The following is a 12,874-nucleotide window of genomic DNA, read 5'->3' as shown; positions in this document are numbered from 1 at the left end:
TTCTGACGCCCCACTCTGCTGGTACGCTTGGCGAAGTTTGGCTTAGTTTTGCTGCGCTGCAGCGCATTTAATTGTTCTGCTGTAATAGCGCCATTGTGCCGCGTTTGCGGAGGACAACGGAGTGTCTGCGTTTATATTTTTATCGACAGATAGACGCCGCCCCCAACGCTGAAGGCAGTGTTGTGTGTATCAAGCAGTCGGAAAAGGGTATCGTTTATCTGCCATTAATGTAGACTGTCTTAACCTAACCTAACGACAGCCAGACTGTCCAGTATGCTTTGAGCCAGCTCGATTATGAGCCTGTCACGGAAAAAAAAAAATTTCACAATTCATCAGCCCAGAATGTCATCCGAGCCTATCCGCAAGACTTGACGGTACAGTGGTCTGCAGCTATGCCATACGATGTGCGTGTGAATTGGGAATCATGTGCGCTCACGCATTCCCTCTTTCTCCTTTACCCCCATCGTTGCCCTCCCCGCGTGTAGGGTAGCAAACTGGGCAAGGTTTAGCTGACCTCCCATGTCTTTCCTCCAATCGCTCTCACTCACTCAATCACACACGCACACTAAATGACGTGCTATCCCGTGGCAGGTATTGTGAACGCGCAAATGAAAGTCACACATACAGAAAACAAGAGATATGCGCATAGTGTCGATAGAGGAGGGAAAGAGTAATCATCGTCTCAGGAATTCTTTCTTGGTGGATACGTACGCCTTTGTGCACTGGCTGACTTTAGTTTCACTGTGTCGTGCAGTAAACTTCTCGAAGTAATTACATACTGAATGTGCTTAGTTCAGTAATAAACTTATCATTGAGTATCATCATGATGCACGATGTTCATGAGAATACGCGTTTCGCCGAAAACCTAGCTACGTTTTGTTCGCTGTGGTTTGAACGAAAGTTTTTCGGTATTTGCTGAACCGTCCTCCGGTTTGTACAACGTGGTGCTTCGTTTTCTCTGCGCTAGAAAGCTTTGCTCGCTTTTCAACTCTTGTGCTGCCGCAAGGCAGGTGTGCGCAGCAGGGGCAAATGCTAAATAATTTTTAGAGGAAGATTAATGAATTTATTGTTCCTCAAAATACGACACGCGCTCCTTCTAAAACTTAAGCTAAGCGGGTACCGCAAGTTTGGCAGGCAGGCAGCGCATTGCCTGCCGTATCGCGTAGCTTTTTTCATCTGTGTAGGTTTGTCTGACAGTGGGACAACATGCGTGCAGGCAAAGGGCTAATCTTTCTGTGGTGGTTTGTCTCTGTCAACATCGTGGCAAACGGGTTACTTAGAGAGCAAAGAAGATTCGAGCTTCCTTAATTTTTGTCATCTTGGTTTTTGCTCGTGTTTGCTTGAGAATGTATGTAGCCGAGGCAAGTACTACACTCAGAATGAATTTCAAGTTGGAGGGCAATTCGCGTTCAACACTTTGAACGAAGTCGCTAGTGGCGAAACTAGAGCAAGATCAGCAATGCTTTATTGCTTACATTTGTGATCTGCTCAGATGTGGCGATCCCGATGGAAGGACACTATTGAGAAAATTGCCGCTTTGCTGTGTGTGTGTTCTGAGATCGATAAAAAATCGCTGAACAGGGAATATCGCTGGCTTCAGCGATATTTTCTGGCCAACGGTTTCTCACGACTTCAAGCCTCGATATTCCCCCTAAACTTCTGTCTTATTTGGATTTCTTCTGGGGTTGGTTGTCAAGAGTAGCGCGCAGTGATGTCGTCGTTTACACAGACTGCGTCCTCTTCAGTAGCGCAGCTGCAGAGTCGCGCAGAAATCGGCGCATTTTATGACGCGGCATTGCTGGACGAGCAAAACATGTGCGGTTGTGACACAAGCATGTCCCCCTCTCCCCGATCCCGTTTATGTTGCCGCCCTGAAATCTTTTGGTTTCACTTGTGACACATTAAATATTTAACGTGAATCATATTGATAATGAAGAAAAAAAAAGAAAGAAAAAAATTTCACCGACGATTACGACACCGCCTAATGCGAATTCTGAGCGCAGCTTCGAGTTGGAGCAAGGCGAATTGTGCTTGAAGTTTTTTTTTTGGCTTTCCGCAAGGTATCGAGGACGCCATAAATCATAACTTTTATGAATAGGACAGCACCCACTTCGCCACTATTCGTCTTTCTGCGAATAAGCGAGATACCCGCTACACATCTGTAAGGTATTGTGTGCACTTTGTTGATGCTGCATGTAGCTGATCACTATGAAGAATTATGGCTGAGCATTTTGCAGTGGGTGGGAAGCATTAAACCACACACTTGTTGCGCAATTAGCCTTGTGTGATGACTAGGTTTTATTTTACTCCTCTGCCACGCTATAGTACATAGGTTAACGCTATTCCTTGCCCGACATGACTCCTCTATAGGGTCTTTTTGCAAATGAGTTTCAAGCACTAACGTGGCTCTGTGGTAGGATACTCGACTGCCACGCAGAGGGCCCGGGTTCAATTCCCCTTAGGTCCTGGGTATGTTTTTCTCATTCTTTTTTTTCATGTCTCTCAGTTAACTTTTCATGTCTATCGGTTACGCCACCGACGGCAACGGCGACGCCGCTCAAAGCAGGAACGGGCGCCTAAGAGCTGCGCTCTAAAAAAGCAAAGGCGGTGGTTGAGATCTTCGGCTGTTAAAGTATGACGTTGGAAATTTTTTCGTATAGCCCTCGCGGGGACGAATTCGGCTCTCTTTGAAAGAGCCCGAAACTGACGTCACGTATCCAATGGCGATACCGACGCGTGGTACTCGCTGCTGGCACATTTCGTGTAGCGATTGTCGTCTTCCGTATTAAGTCACCGCGTTGCGCCTTTCCTACGGCGCTTCATCTGCAGTCTCGCTTGTTCGCACATTTTCCCGTTCGGCGGGAGGAAAGGCAGAGCGTGCGGCGTGCCGGAAGCCGTGTAGCTGCCGCCGTCTCCTCTACGGCGGCAGCTGTATGCTTCTACACGCCCGCTGGTGTCCGTGCATTCTGAGATAACGGCTAGCGCGGCTGCACTGCACGATGAGTGGAGGAGGGAGACTAGAAGCAGAGGTCTGCGAGCGGGCACTCCGCGGTGCAACCCGCGCGCGCTGCATTTCTCTCTCTCTTCCCCGAGTCTTGTTGGGAGACAGGAAGTGAGCTGTGTGGAGGGGGCCTTTTGTTTTTGCCGCGGTCACGTTTTTCATTGCCTCTCTCACTTGCTGCGGGGACCGGCTCGGTTTGCTCCTGCCGACCGAAGGCTTAATAAGACAATGGCTGACGCCGAGCTTATCTCTCCGCACATTACCGCGCACTTAGCGACCGTTTCTCCGGCAAGATGCCATTGCTTTGGCGTGGAAGACGCTGCTGTCGATTCGTATTGATATCCGTGCCGCCGGTGCCTCCATTCGTCAATCGTCGGCGTAGAATTCTGGCCGTCACTTCCGGGCGGACCCTGCGCCGTCGCGTCTGGGAACGCACCTAGAACCCATCGGCGAAATAGCGTCAATTCTCAATGGCATAAATCTACATTGCCGCCTCTTTTCTGCACGAACACAAATCTCATTGCGTCTGTGGCGCCGTAAGCTCTCTTCTTGTCTTCTGAATGACAAAACAGGGCAAGTGGCCCTGTCCTTTCCATTAATCTTGCCTTCAGGCCTCCCTTGCGAGCCCAAATTTTGCATTACTGAGCTGCTTAGGCTATGCATTTAGCAGTGTATATAGGGCGCGGGTTCGGTTCCCGGCCACGGCGGCCGCAGTTCGATGGGGGCGAGATGCAAAGATTAGGTGCACTAGAGCTGTGCACGGGCCGTATTTCAGAGCCCGAGCACGGCCCGGGCCCACTGACTTTGTCGAAGGCCCGCCCGAGCCCGACGGCAAAGGGCTGCGAGCCCGCCCGGCCCGGCCCGAAAACACAATCCCGGGCCCGGCCCGGCTTTTTGAAGGTTCGCTGCGAAACAAAAAACTTCGTTTTCCGCTAATTTGGCATTTTATTGAGCATATCGAATATGATCCAACGACACACGACGAACAGTCTCTAATAGAGACTGTTCTAATAGAGACTAATAGAGACTATACAAGTAGACGGCCTCATGCCAGCAACAATGGAGTTCGCTCGCCAAAGCCGTCACGTGTATGGGGTATGCCAATGCAAGCGTCAGCTTGCACGAAGGCGATCTACGTCGGGTCGCTCGTCGCTGTTGCGTGAATTTTCACTCATATGGGATTTGGCCTTAAATCTAACGCGGAACAGTCGCGTGGCGCCGTCACTAGCTCAGGTGGTGTTACTTCTCTGTTTGTCGCAGTGCAACAGAGGCAGTGCTTTACCTGCTCCCCTTTTGTTTAAAGTGGCGAATGGAAAGGAAAAGCGGTAAAGGGCGGTCGCGGGAAAGGCGCTGTATGCGTGCTGGAAAACAATTCCTGCTGATTCTCTATATTTCGGGCTTGAGTCGGGCTTTGCGCCGGGCCCGAGCCCGGCCCGATAAAGCTCCAAGTAGCCCGAGCCCGGCCCGGGCCCGAGGTGAAAGTACGTAGACCCGCCCGAGCCCGGCCCGCGGGCCGGGTCGGGCTCGGGCTTTCGGGCTACCCGGAGCCCGTGCACACCTCTAAGGTGCACGTTAAAGGGCATGTGGCCGAAATTAATCATGATCGTGGTTTTGGCACGGTTAACCCCAGCAGTTATTTAAACACACACACACACACACACACACACACACACACACACACACACACACACACACACACACACACACACACACACACACACACACACACACACACACACACACACACACACACACACACACACGTGTTCTTCGTATTTCGCTACTTCGCTTTTTCTCTTGTCGTCGCACGAAAACTGTTGGACCCGTTGCTTACAGGGTCTTGCTTAGCGTACAGCTGCGTTATCAGAGCCGCTTGTATGTAGAAAGAGAAACAGAAGGAAGAAAGACTGTTCTGCGGTACACAACATACGCGTACCTCAGGAAAAGGGAGGGTGGTGCTCCGCATACGCAGCCACGTTACACGGCTTCGTCCTGACCCCCCTCCACCCTATTTTATTTATTTACTTATTTTTGTCTGCGCACTGCTGAGCTCTGTGGGAGGAGGATCCGAAGAGGGCGGACACTGCGCAGAGCCAGTCATTTGGCTGGGAAATGCCGATTGTTCTTAAAAGAAACAAAAACCTCCCCAAATGCTCTCTCGCGAAGAGGGCGAAAAAGAAAGCGACTGACTGCGCTACAGTGGATTTCCCGCTCTGTTTGGGATAGGGGACGGTGCGCGCCGTGTTGCGTGAAACCATGGCTGCAGATGTGATCGCGCTTAGTGTCTTCGTGGCGCCGAGGCGAATGAGCGGAAGGGGGGCATCTGCTGGCCGAAAGCGTATAGCTGGAACAAAACAGCGGCTGCACGACAGCGCTATAGAAATTCAGTCCCGCGGCGGCATCCCAGGTGGCTCGACATAATCGACGAAAGTGTGCCTTCTACTCGGTGCGCCGATACATGACAGTGCAGAAAAGCGGACAAGTGGGTTAGAATAATTGAAAATCGGGCGACGTTGGTGTTCATACGTGAGTAGGGGCGCTTGAAAAACGAGAGTATGGAAACATTACACTTCAGGACGAGCTGGAGAGGCTGGTCCATTTCGCGAGCAGTAAGTAATTAGAGGATTTACTGTTAGACGGGAGTGGGGGGGGGGGGGGGGGGTAAGTTTTCGGTAGAGGAAAGGCGGGAAGAGGGTGGGGGGGCTGTCACGTTAATGTATGATTACTGAGAAATGAGAAGCGCGGTTGCAGTCTCAATCGGTTGTGAACACTTCAGCCACGGTGTGCGGGAGAAGAAAACGAGGCGATTAGCGAAGGCGCTGGTGGTGGGAAGAGTGGAACGCAGCGCATGCATGGCTAGCACGATTGCGGTGCGAAAGTACGGATTTCCGAAAGGAGCGCGGCACGGTGTGCATCTGGGGGCCGCGCGGACCCTGGCGGACGTACCGGTTGGTATCGTGTAGCACTGCCCGGCCCTGAGGGTGTAGCGCACTGCTAGTCAGTGCCCGCGCAACCTGAGGGGAACGGGAACGACCGGAGGCTATAGGGGTCCGGAGGTATTCTCTGTGTTTCAAGAAATATGTCCGAAAATCCTCAAAAATAATAAAAACGCGATATTTGCTTACTGCCTTCATTACCTTTTCTGTGGTGGCAGGCATGTTAAGATGACTAGAAGCATTATAATTACATCATTATTACAAAGAATTTCAAATAATTAATTTTTAATTAGACTTGATAGGCGGTCTGGTCAAATGGGTGAAGTCCTTCCTGCGAAGAGCTCATTGCCGCTTTGAGATTTTCAAAAAAGCGACCTCTGGTAACTTTTGCGAAATGATGAAATTCGATGAAATTCACTGGCGAAACCGAAGCAACGATTAGCGCGACTGCCGTACCGTAGCAGTCGACCAGAATGACGTCACTGTTTCAGACAACGATTGCAGTGGCGGTATTTCTTTTGCATTCATTAGCTTACGTGCGCCATGTATGTTATAACGGTCAGCGTATAGCGCCCACGAAGCGAAATAGAACGATGGTTAACGTAGCAACGCTCGCTCATTCTGCACGTGTCGCTTTTGCCGACGAAATTAGTCGGGTTTCATCATTCCGTAAAAATTATCCGCGACCGCTTTTTGGAAATATCATAGTGGCAGTCGTCTCTTGCCAGGAAGGACTTCAATCCTCCCATTTCACCCGACTGCCTGTCTCCGCTAATTAAAAGGTTAATCAAATCAATTTCTATCACCGCCGTAATGCATATCTCTAGTCTTGAGGTGGCTGCCGCCACAGCAAAAAAGTACTTATGAAGGCTACGAGCAAATACTGCATGTTCCTTATTTTTGAGGATTTTCCGATACGTTTATTGAAACGCCTTGCAAAAGACGCACGCACACACAGTGCGGCATGCTTTCGGCGCTGCTTGTTGGCCCGTCGGACTTAGGTGTTTCATGGTCAGTTCTGCAACGTTACGAAGAACTTCTCTTCCGAAGTTTGTTCTTCTTTCGCTCGTCGACTACTGCGCATCTAGCCATGCGAAAAAAAAAAATCTTCTCTGTTTTTATTACTGTTTAACTTTTAGTAAAGAAAATTGCGTGTGTGTGTGTACGGGGGGGGGGGGGGTATACAGACTCGCAAATTGGGCTGCGTGAATGATTAAAACTGAATCGTAATTAAGCTCAGTGGGCCGTTCAAGAGTCAATTATATCTCGAAGCAATTGTGCGAAGGCCACGCGCGTACAGTCCGACTCGGAACAGTAGTGTCGTCTGCTCGTGAAAACAATGGTTCCAGTAAATTAAACAGCGAGGAGCGCTTAGTCCTCGATTTGACGGCATCGCCGATTTCCCGATTTCTAGTCACTGAATGTGATTTCTTTCTTTCTCTCGTTTTTCTTTTCTTTTTCTTTATACTGGCGCGGGCTTTGTCCTGCGCGCTGATGTCGACGTTTAGGTTAAGGCTGGTTAAATAAGTTCCGTGTGGTCCGCCGCGGTGGTACCGTGGTTCCGGCGGCCGACCCGAAAGTCGCGGGTTCGATCCCGGCCGCGGCGGTCGCATTTCGACGGAGGTGAAATGCTAGAGACCCGTGTGCTCTGCGATGTCAGTGCACGTTGCAACAGTGCACGTTACAACAATGCGATTGTAGGTAGAGAGAATATGCGATGAGCGCGTAACAGCTAGATTTATACTCGTCACTAAAATGATTAATAAATTCGGCATTTGACCGATGGCCCTAGACTCATCGATTAATGCGCACTATAGCGCTCGACAACTCGAGCTCTCTAAGCACATTTTCTTTTGGGAGACTGCGTAAAGGGCACGGCATTTTTGGGGGTGGATGGCCATTTGTCATTGCGCTGTCAAATAATTGCGGGAATTCATAGTGACTTGTCTATATGCCAATAAATCAATCATGTTTGTTTTTACGTGGCCAAAATACGTTTCCGGAAGGGGAGTATGCACGGTCTACTGGGTTTCCGTTGGGTAGATTTGCAGAGGAACCACAGACTAAACCTTTTTTTTTTTTGCAAATAATAAGAAAAATGGCTAGTAATTGTGCCAAAGTAGAAGTTAAAGGTAGCTGGAAAGTATCCATGGAGCCAACCGGAAGCTTTCATAGAGGGTCTTAAAGTAGTCAATTCGGCGCAATGTAGCCCATAACGGCTACCCTGAATGTCTCTCCTCTCAGTATCTTTTTCAGCCAGTTGATTCTCGTCGTCACTCCGTCTTCTTTTGCCCTAATCTATGGTTCGCGTTTTCGACTGCGGAACATTATAGTGCCAACAGCTTCTAACCTATCCGCCGTATGCGATTTCGAGGCAACAGTGGAATGCCGCCGTCGTGGCCTGTTTAACTCAGCCATTCTCGAACGTTTGTTAGCAACGCACGGTATTTATGAGTGATTCTTGAGCATCCTAATGGTTTCGAAAACGCGTGAGGGGAGTTATCACAGGCCGCTTTTTATCTTGAATTCATCGCGTGCCGGAAGTAAGCAAATATCCCCGCGGGCGTGCGGGCCCGTGGACCGAAACTAAAGACGTCTGTATTATATAGCGGAACGACGCTACTCCTCCATCTAGATTATAAGAAGGCGCTTTTATTTCTACCTTTTCACATTCCTTTTGGCATACCGAGCGGCCGTGTTTACGCGCGATTGTTTTACCTGCGTCGTTGGCCGTCATTTCAGGCCGCTATGCAGCGCGCAGCCTCGTCCTGGCTGTATATACCTTTTGATGAACTTGAGCTGCGGTGGTTTTTCTCGGGAAATTTCGTATGGACTCAGGTATACGCGGCCGCCCGGCTTCGGGGCCGTTGCACGGTCGTTTGGGGGCTGCGTGCCGCTTCTCTTCCCGCGCGTGCAGCGTACGCCTCCATCAGCCGCAGTGGCCCGCAGTTCTTGCGTAGGTCGCGCGGATACGCTGCGCTGCGTCCGCGCGTCGCCCGTGTGCTCGAGGCGGCGCGCACCGCAAGGCAAGCACGGAGGGTCGTGCCTGCATGGTAGCGCCGCGCGCTTTTGTGCGTAGCTCGGCTCCTTTGGCTTCATGCATGCATGCGTGGAGCGTTCCCTACTCCTCGAGGCGTCCGCTAACGCTCGGAGCCGCCGACGCTGACCCAGCTGCTCAGCGGCGAAACGCGCACGTCGACACCTAGTGGTATGGACGCCGGACGTTTATGCGAGGTGTGATAATCGCATTGCCGAGCCTGATGTGTGCTCTGAGAGGAGTGCTCTTGCTGTGCGCGGATCTCCGCGGCCGGCTTAGTTCCGTCGTTAATGGATTCCGACTGTGGAGAGATGCCGTAGATGGGAACTAAGGACTGTGGATATTTTTCTCTCTCATTGATTTCAGACCCTAATTACCCGTCGTCATTAAAGCAAAGGCAGATGACTCAGCGTGCTTCGCGCACGCTGAGCCATCTCTTTCCGAGGTGCATATCGAGTATTATCGGCGGTCATTGGAGCACCGTCTATGTTTGCGCAAAGAAACAGCGCATGTCCTGTTCTTCAACCGCAGTTCTCACAACAGTTCTTCAACGGACAGGCATTCACAGTCTGACCTCACAGTGGAAGCCTGGCCGAGAAGGGAGAAAACGAAAACGGTTTGAGGGCCAGTTGTAACGGCATTCACCATCATTGGCGAATGTTGTTACACTTGGCCCTCCACCCGCTTTCGTTTTCGTCGTTGTCGCCGTCAGCCAACTTGTGTCCACTGCAGGTCCAAGGCCTCTGCCAAATGATCTCCAACTCACCCTATCCTGAGCAAAATTGATACTTCGAGAGAGAGAGAGAATAAACGTTTATTTTGAGCAAGCGCGCTGTGCGCCCAAGGTGGGCGGCCTCCTTATTCCAGGTAGCCGCGGGCCTTCGCCATCTCTCGTGCCCGTTGAATCAGGCTTCGCTGATTCTTCAGGTCTGGGTCTGATAACTTCGCCTCCCACTGCTCTTCGGTCAGTGTAGCGGTGCTAGGGTTTTGTTTGCATCCCCATAGCATATGGCATAGAGTGTCCGGGACATCACAGTACTTGCAGATGTACGAGTGCTCAGTCGGTGAGATAGGGTGAAGTAATATACCGTGAACGTAAGTGTTTGTTTGCAGCTTCCTGAGGGTTACTGCCTCTTCCCTAGTTAGGCTGGGGTGAGCTGGCGGATAAGTTCTTCGGCCTAGCCTGTAGTGCTGTAAGATGTCGCTGTACTTTTTGGGTACATCATCTTTCCTCCTAAGTGAGTCCTGTGGGAAGGCCCGGTGAACATGAGCTCGGGCGGAAGCGTCGGCTGCCTCATTTCCCATCAGGGACTCGTGACCCGGAGTCCAAACGATGTACGTTTCTGGTAGGTTCTTCTTTGCTGTAGCTGTGAGTATTTGTAAGGCTTGCCTGGAAATTCTTCCTTTCTGAAAATTTCGACAAGCTGCTTGTGAATCGGTTAGTATGATTGCTTCCTCAGCACAGGTTGAGATGGCCAGCGCTATGGCTGTTTCTTCAGCCGTATCGATTTCCGTAGTTAAGATGCTAGCTGCCGTTCTCTCTTTTCCTTTACTGTCGACTACGCTCACGGCATGGGCTGGGATTCCTGAATATTTTGCTGCATCAGTGTATCTTGTGTCCGGATTTCGGCCGTAGTCTTGTCGTAGTTTCTCTATTCTGGATTTTCTTCTTCCTAGATGGTAGGTAGGATGCATATTTCGTGGGATGCGGCTTACCGAGATGTACTGTCGAATTGTTGCTGGGATAGGCCTTTTCTCATCACATTGTTGTATGGCTTCAGGATAGCCTAATCTTCGAAGTGTAGCCCGTCCTGTTTCAGTAAGTCTAAGTCGCTCGAGTTGGTTCACTTTGTGTGCTTCCACGAGCTCCTCCCAGGTGTTGTGGAGACCTAAGCGTAGTAGTCGCTGTGTGGAAGCACGTTCAGAGATCCTTATGGCAGTCTTGATGGCCTTTCGTATGAGGGTATTCAGTTTTTCAATTTCTGCATTCTTGAGGTCTAAATAAGGGGTCCCATAAGTAATTCTACTTATGATGAGCGCTTGGAAAATATACTTAAAAAGAAAGAAAACAAAACGCCTCGCAAAGTCAGACTATTTCATAAATATGATCTGCTTTGTCAACCTTCATGAGGGTGTCTTGTTTAAATTGTACAGTAATCGAAGTATGTTATAGCGTAATTGAGCTCTTAACGCAATTCGTTCTATATTACGATGTCAGACCATATTCCCGCGGCCTACATGTCGCCGTAACCTAGCATATATGATAACTAAATGTGACCCCACTGCTACAGGAAGCTAGCACCTCGCGGCAGCAGCACTGGTGTACTGAGCGCGCGCCGAGTTATTGTCTTTGAGAGGCCAAGGACCACGGCGCGAAGAAAAGTATTTCACCACAACTAACGCACCAGCGGCTGCGGAATGGGATTCCTTCCGCGTCATTTGTCCCTTGGAGCTCACTGGTGGCCAAGGGCGTGTACACGGAACAGCAGATATTGTTACAAACTGCAGAGGACAATTTTAGCGAGAGTGAACACCGCCGTTCTGTCCAGCTTTCCTTCAACGCGACAATACAAGGCGGAACAATGACTTCGAGTTTGGTGTAGTGGTGACACTGCTGCCGCTTGCGGTTCTGTGCCCGTGATTCATCGCCGGGAGAACGGGATTTCCTTTGTTCTCTTGAGGTCGGACGTCGCGATTGGGTGTCTTTTGCCGTCAGTGTGAATGGGTTCTTATATCGCGCTCGTTCTGCCCACTGTGTTTTGTTCGCCATCGGGAGTGAAACAATCGCCCGGTCTTCGCTTTCTCCCAGCTGTTCAGCGCGCCGCTACAGCGCGGGGCAGTCGTTCGGCCTTTCGGGGTCACTGACGCATCGGTGAAGACGAGGGCGATATCAATCTCGGCGATACTGCAGAGAGGAGTCTCTTACCATTGAGCGCCAAGTGCCGAGGTGAAAGTGAAAGTGTCTGGCCGCGAGCGGCATCTTTCTTGCTTTCTTTATTTCATTTTTTTCTGCGATCCACTACTTTTGCCGACTCTGTACTGTCCTGCGAACCTAGCCCTGGCTCCGCTGTAAGGACGGTCCCTATTAGAGCACTGCACGGGCCCGCTTTATGAAGCCCGAGCCCAAGCCTGAGCCCGTGTCTCAAGCCCAAGCATGAAGCCCGAGTCCAAGCGCGGGCCCCCCGGCCCGTGCCCGGGCGTACATGACCATACCCAGCCCGAGCCCGGCCCGGGCCCGGACGTTCATTACTAAACTAATCCAGGGCGCGCTTGTTCATGACCAGGCCCGACCCGGGCCCGCTAGAGGATATTAGTAGTTGATGATGATTATTAATGATGCCGTGCGCTTTGTAGCGGGCGATCGGATGGAAAATCCGGTGTGTACATGCATCGAAATGTTGCTTTGCCCGCGGTGGTAGCTCAGCGGTTAAGCTGTTTCGCTGTTAAGTCCTAGGACGCGGGTGCGATTCCGCAATTTGATGGGGGCGAAATGCAAAAACACCCGTGTATATACTTATCTTGAGGTGCACGTTAGAGTACTCAAGGTGGTCGAAATTGATCCGGTGCCACTACGGCGTGCCTCGTAATCATATCGTGGTTTTGGCACGTAATACCAAGGAATATAAATGAAATGTACCGTATGTGTCAACCTCGAATAAAAGACCGAAATTTTTATTCCTTTCATGGGAACAACCGTGATCTTGCCCATTGTTAGTGCTGTTAATATATATATATATATATATATATATATATATATATATATATATATATATATATATATATATACGTGATCTGGCGTGTTTATGAGGAAATCCAACACGATGTACTTGTTGCTTTGACAAAGTCTGGTCCAGCAAACGAAACGTTAGTGAAAATATACAGTGCCAATCTATATCTATA

General features: G+C 50.3%; 1 protein-coding gene across 4 annotated transcripts in view; it reads left to right on the top strand.

Moving 5' to 3' along the window:
- LOC119396750 (uncharacterized) overlaps positions 1 to 12,874 on the top strand; it is a 296,740-nt gene that overhangs the window by 260,219 nt on the left and 23,647 nt on the right. The gene's annotated exons all lie outside the window — the stretch shown is intronic.

The sequence above is a fragment of the Rhipicephalus sanguineus genome, chromosome 1 (genome assembly GCF_013339695.2).
Source record: "Rhipicephalus sanguineus isolate Rsan-2018 chromosome 1, BIME_Rsan_1.4, whole genome shotgun sequence".
NCBI classification, from domain to species: domain Eukaryota; kingdom Metazoa; phylum Arthropoda; class Arachnida; order Ixodida; family Ixodidae; genus Rhipicephalus; species Rhipicephalus sanguineus.
The sequence above is the reverse complement of the archived record's forward strand: the minus strand, read 5'-3'. Positions and strand labels throughout refer to the sequence as shown.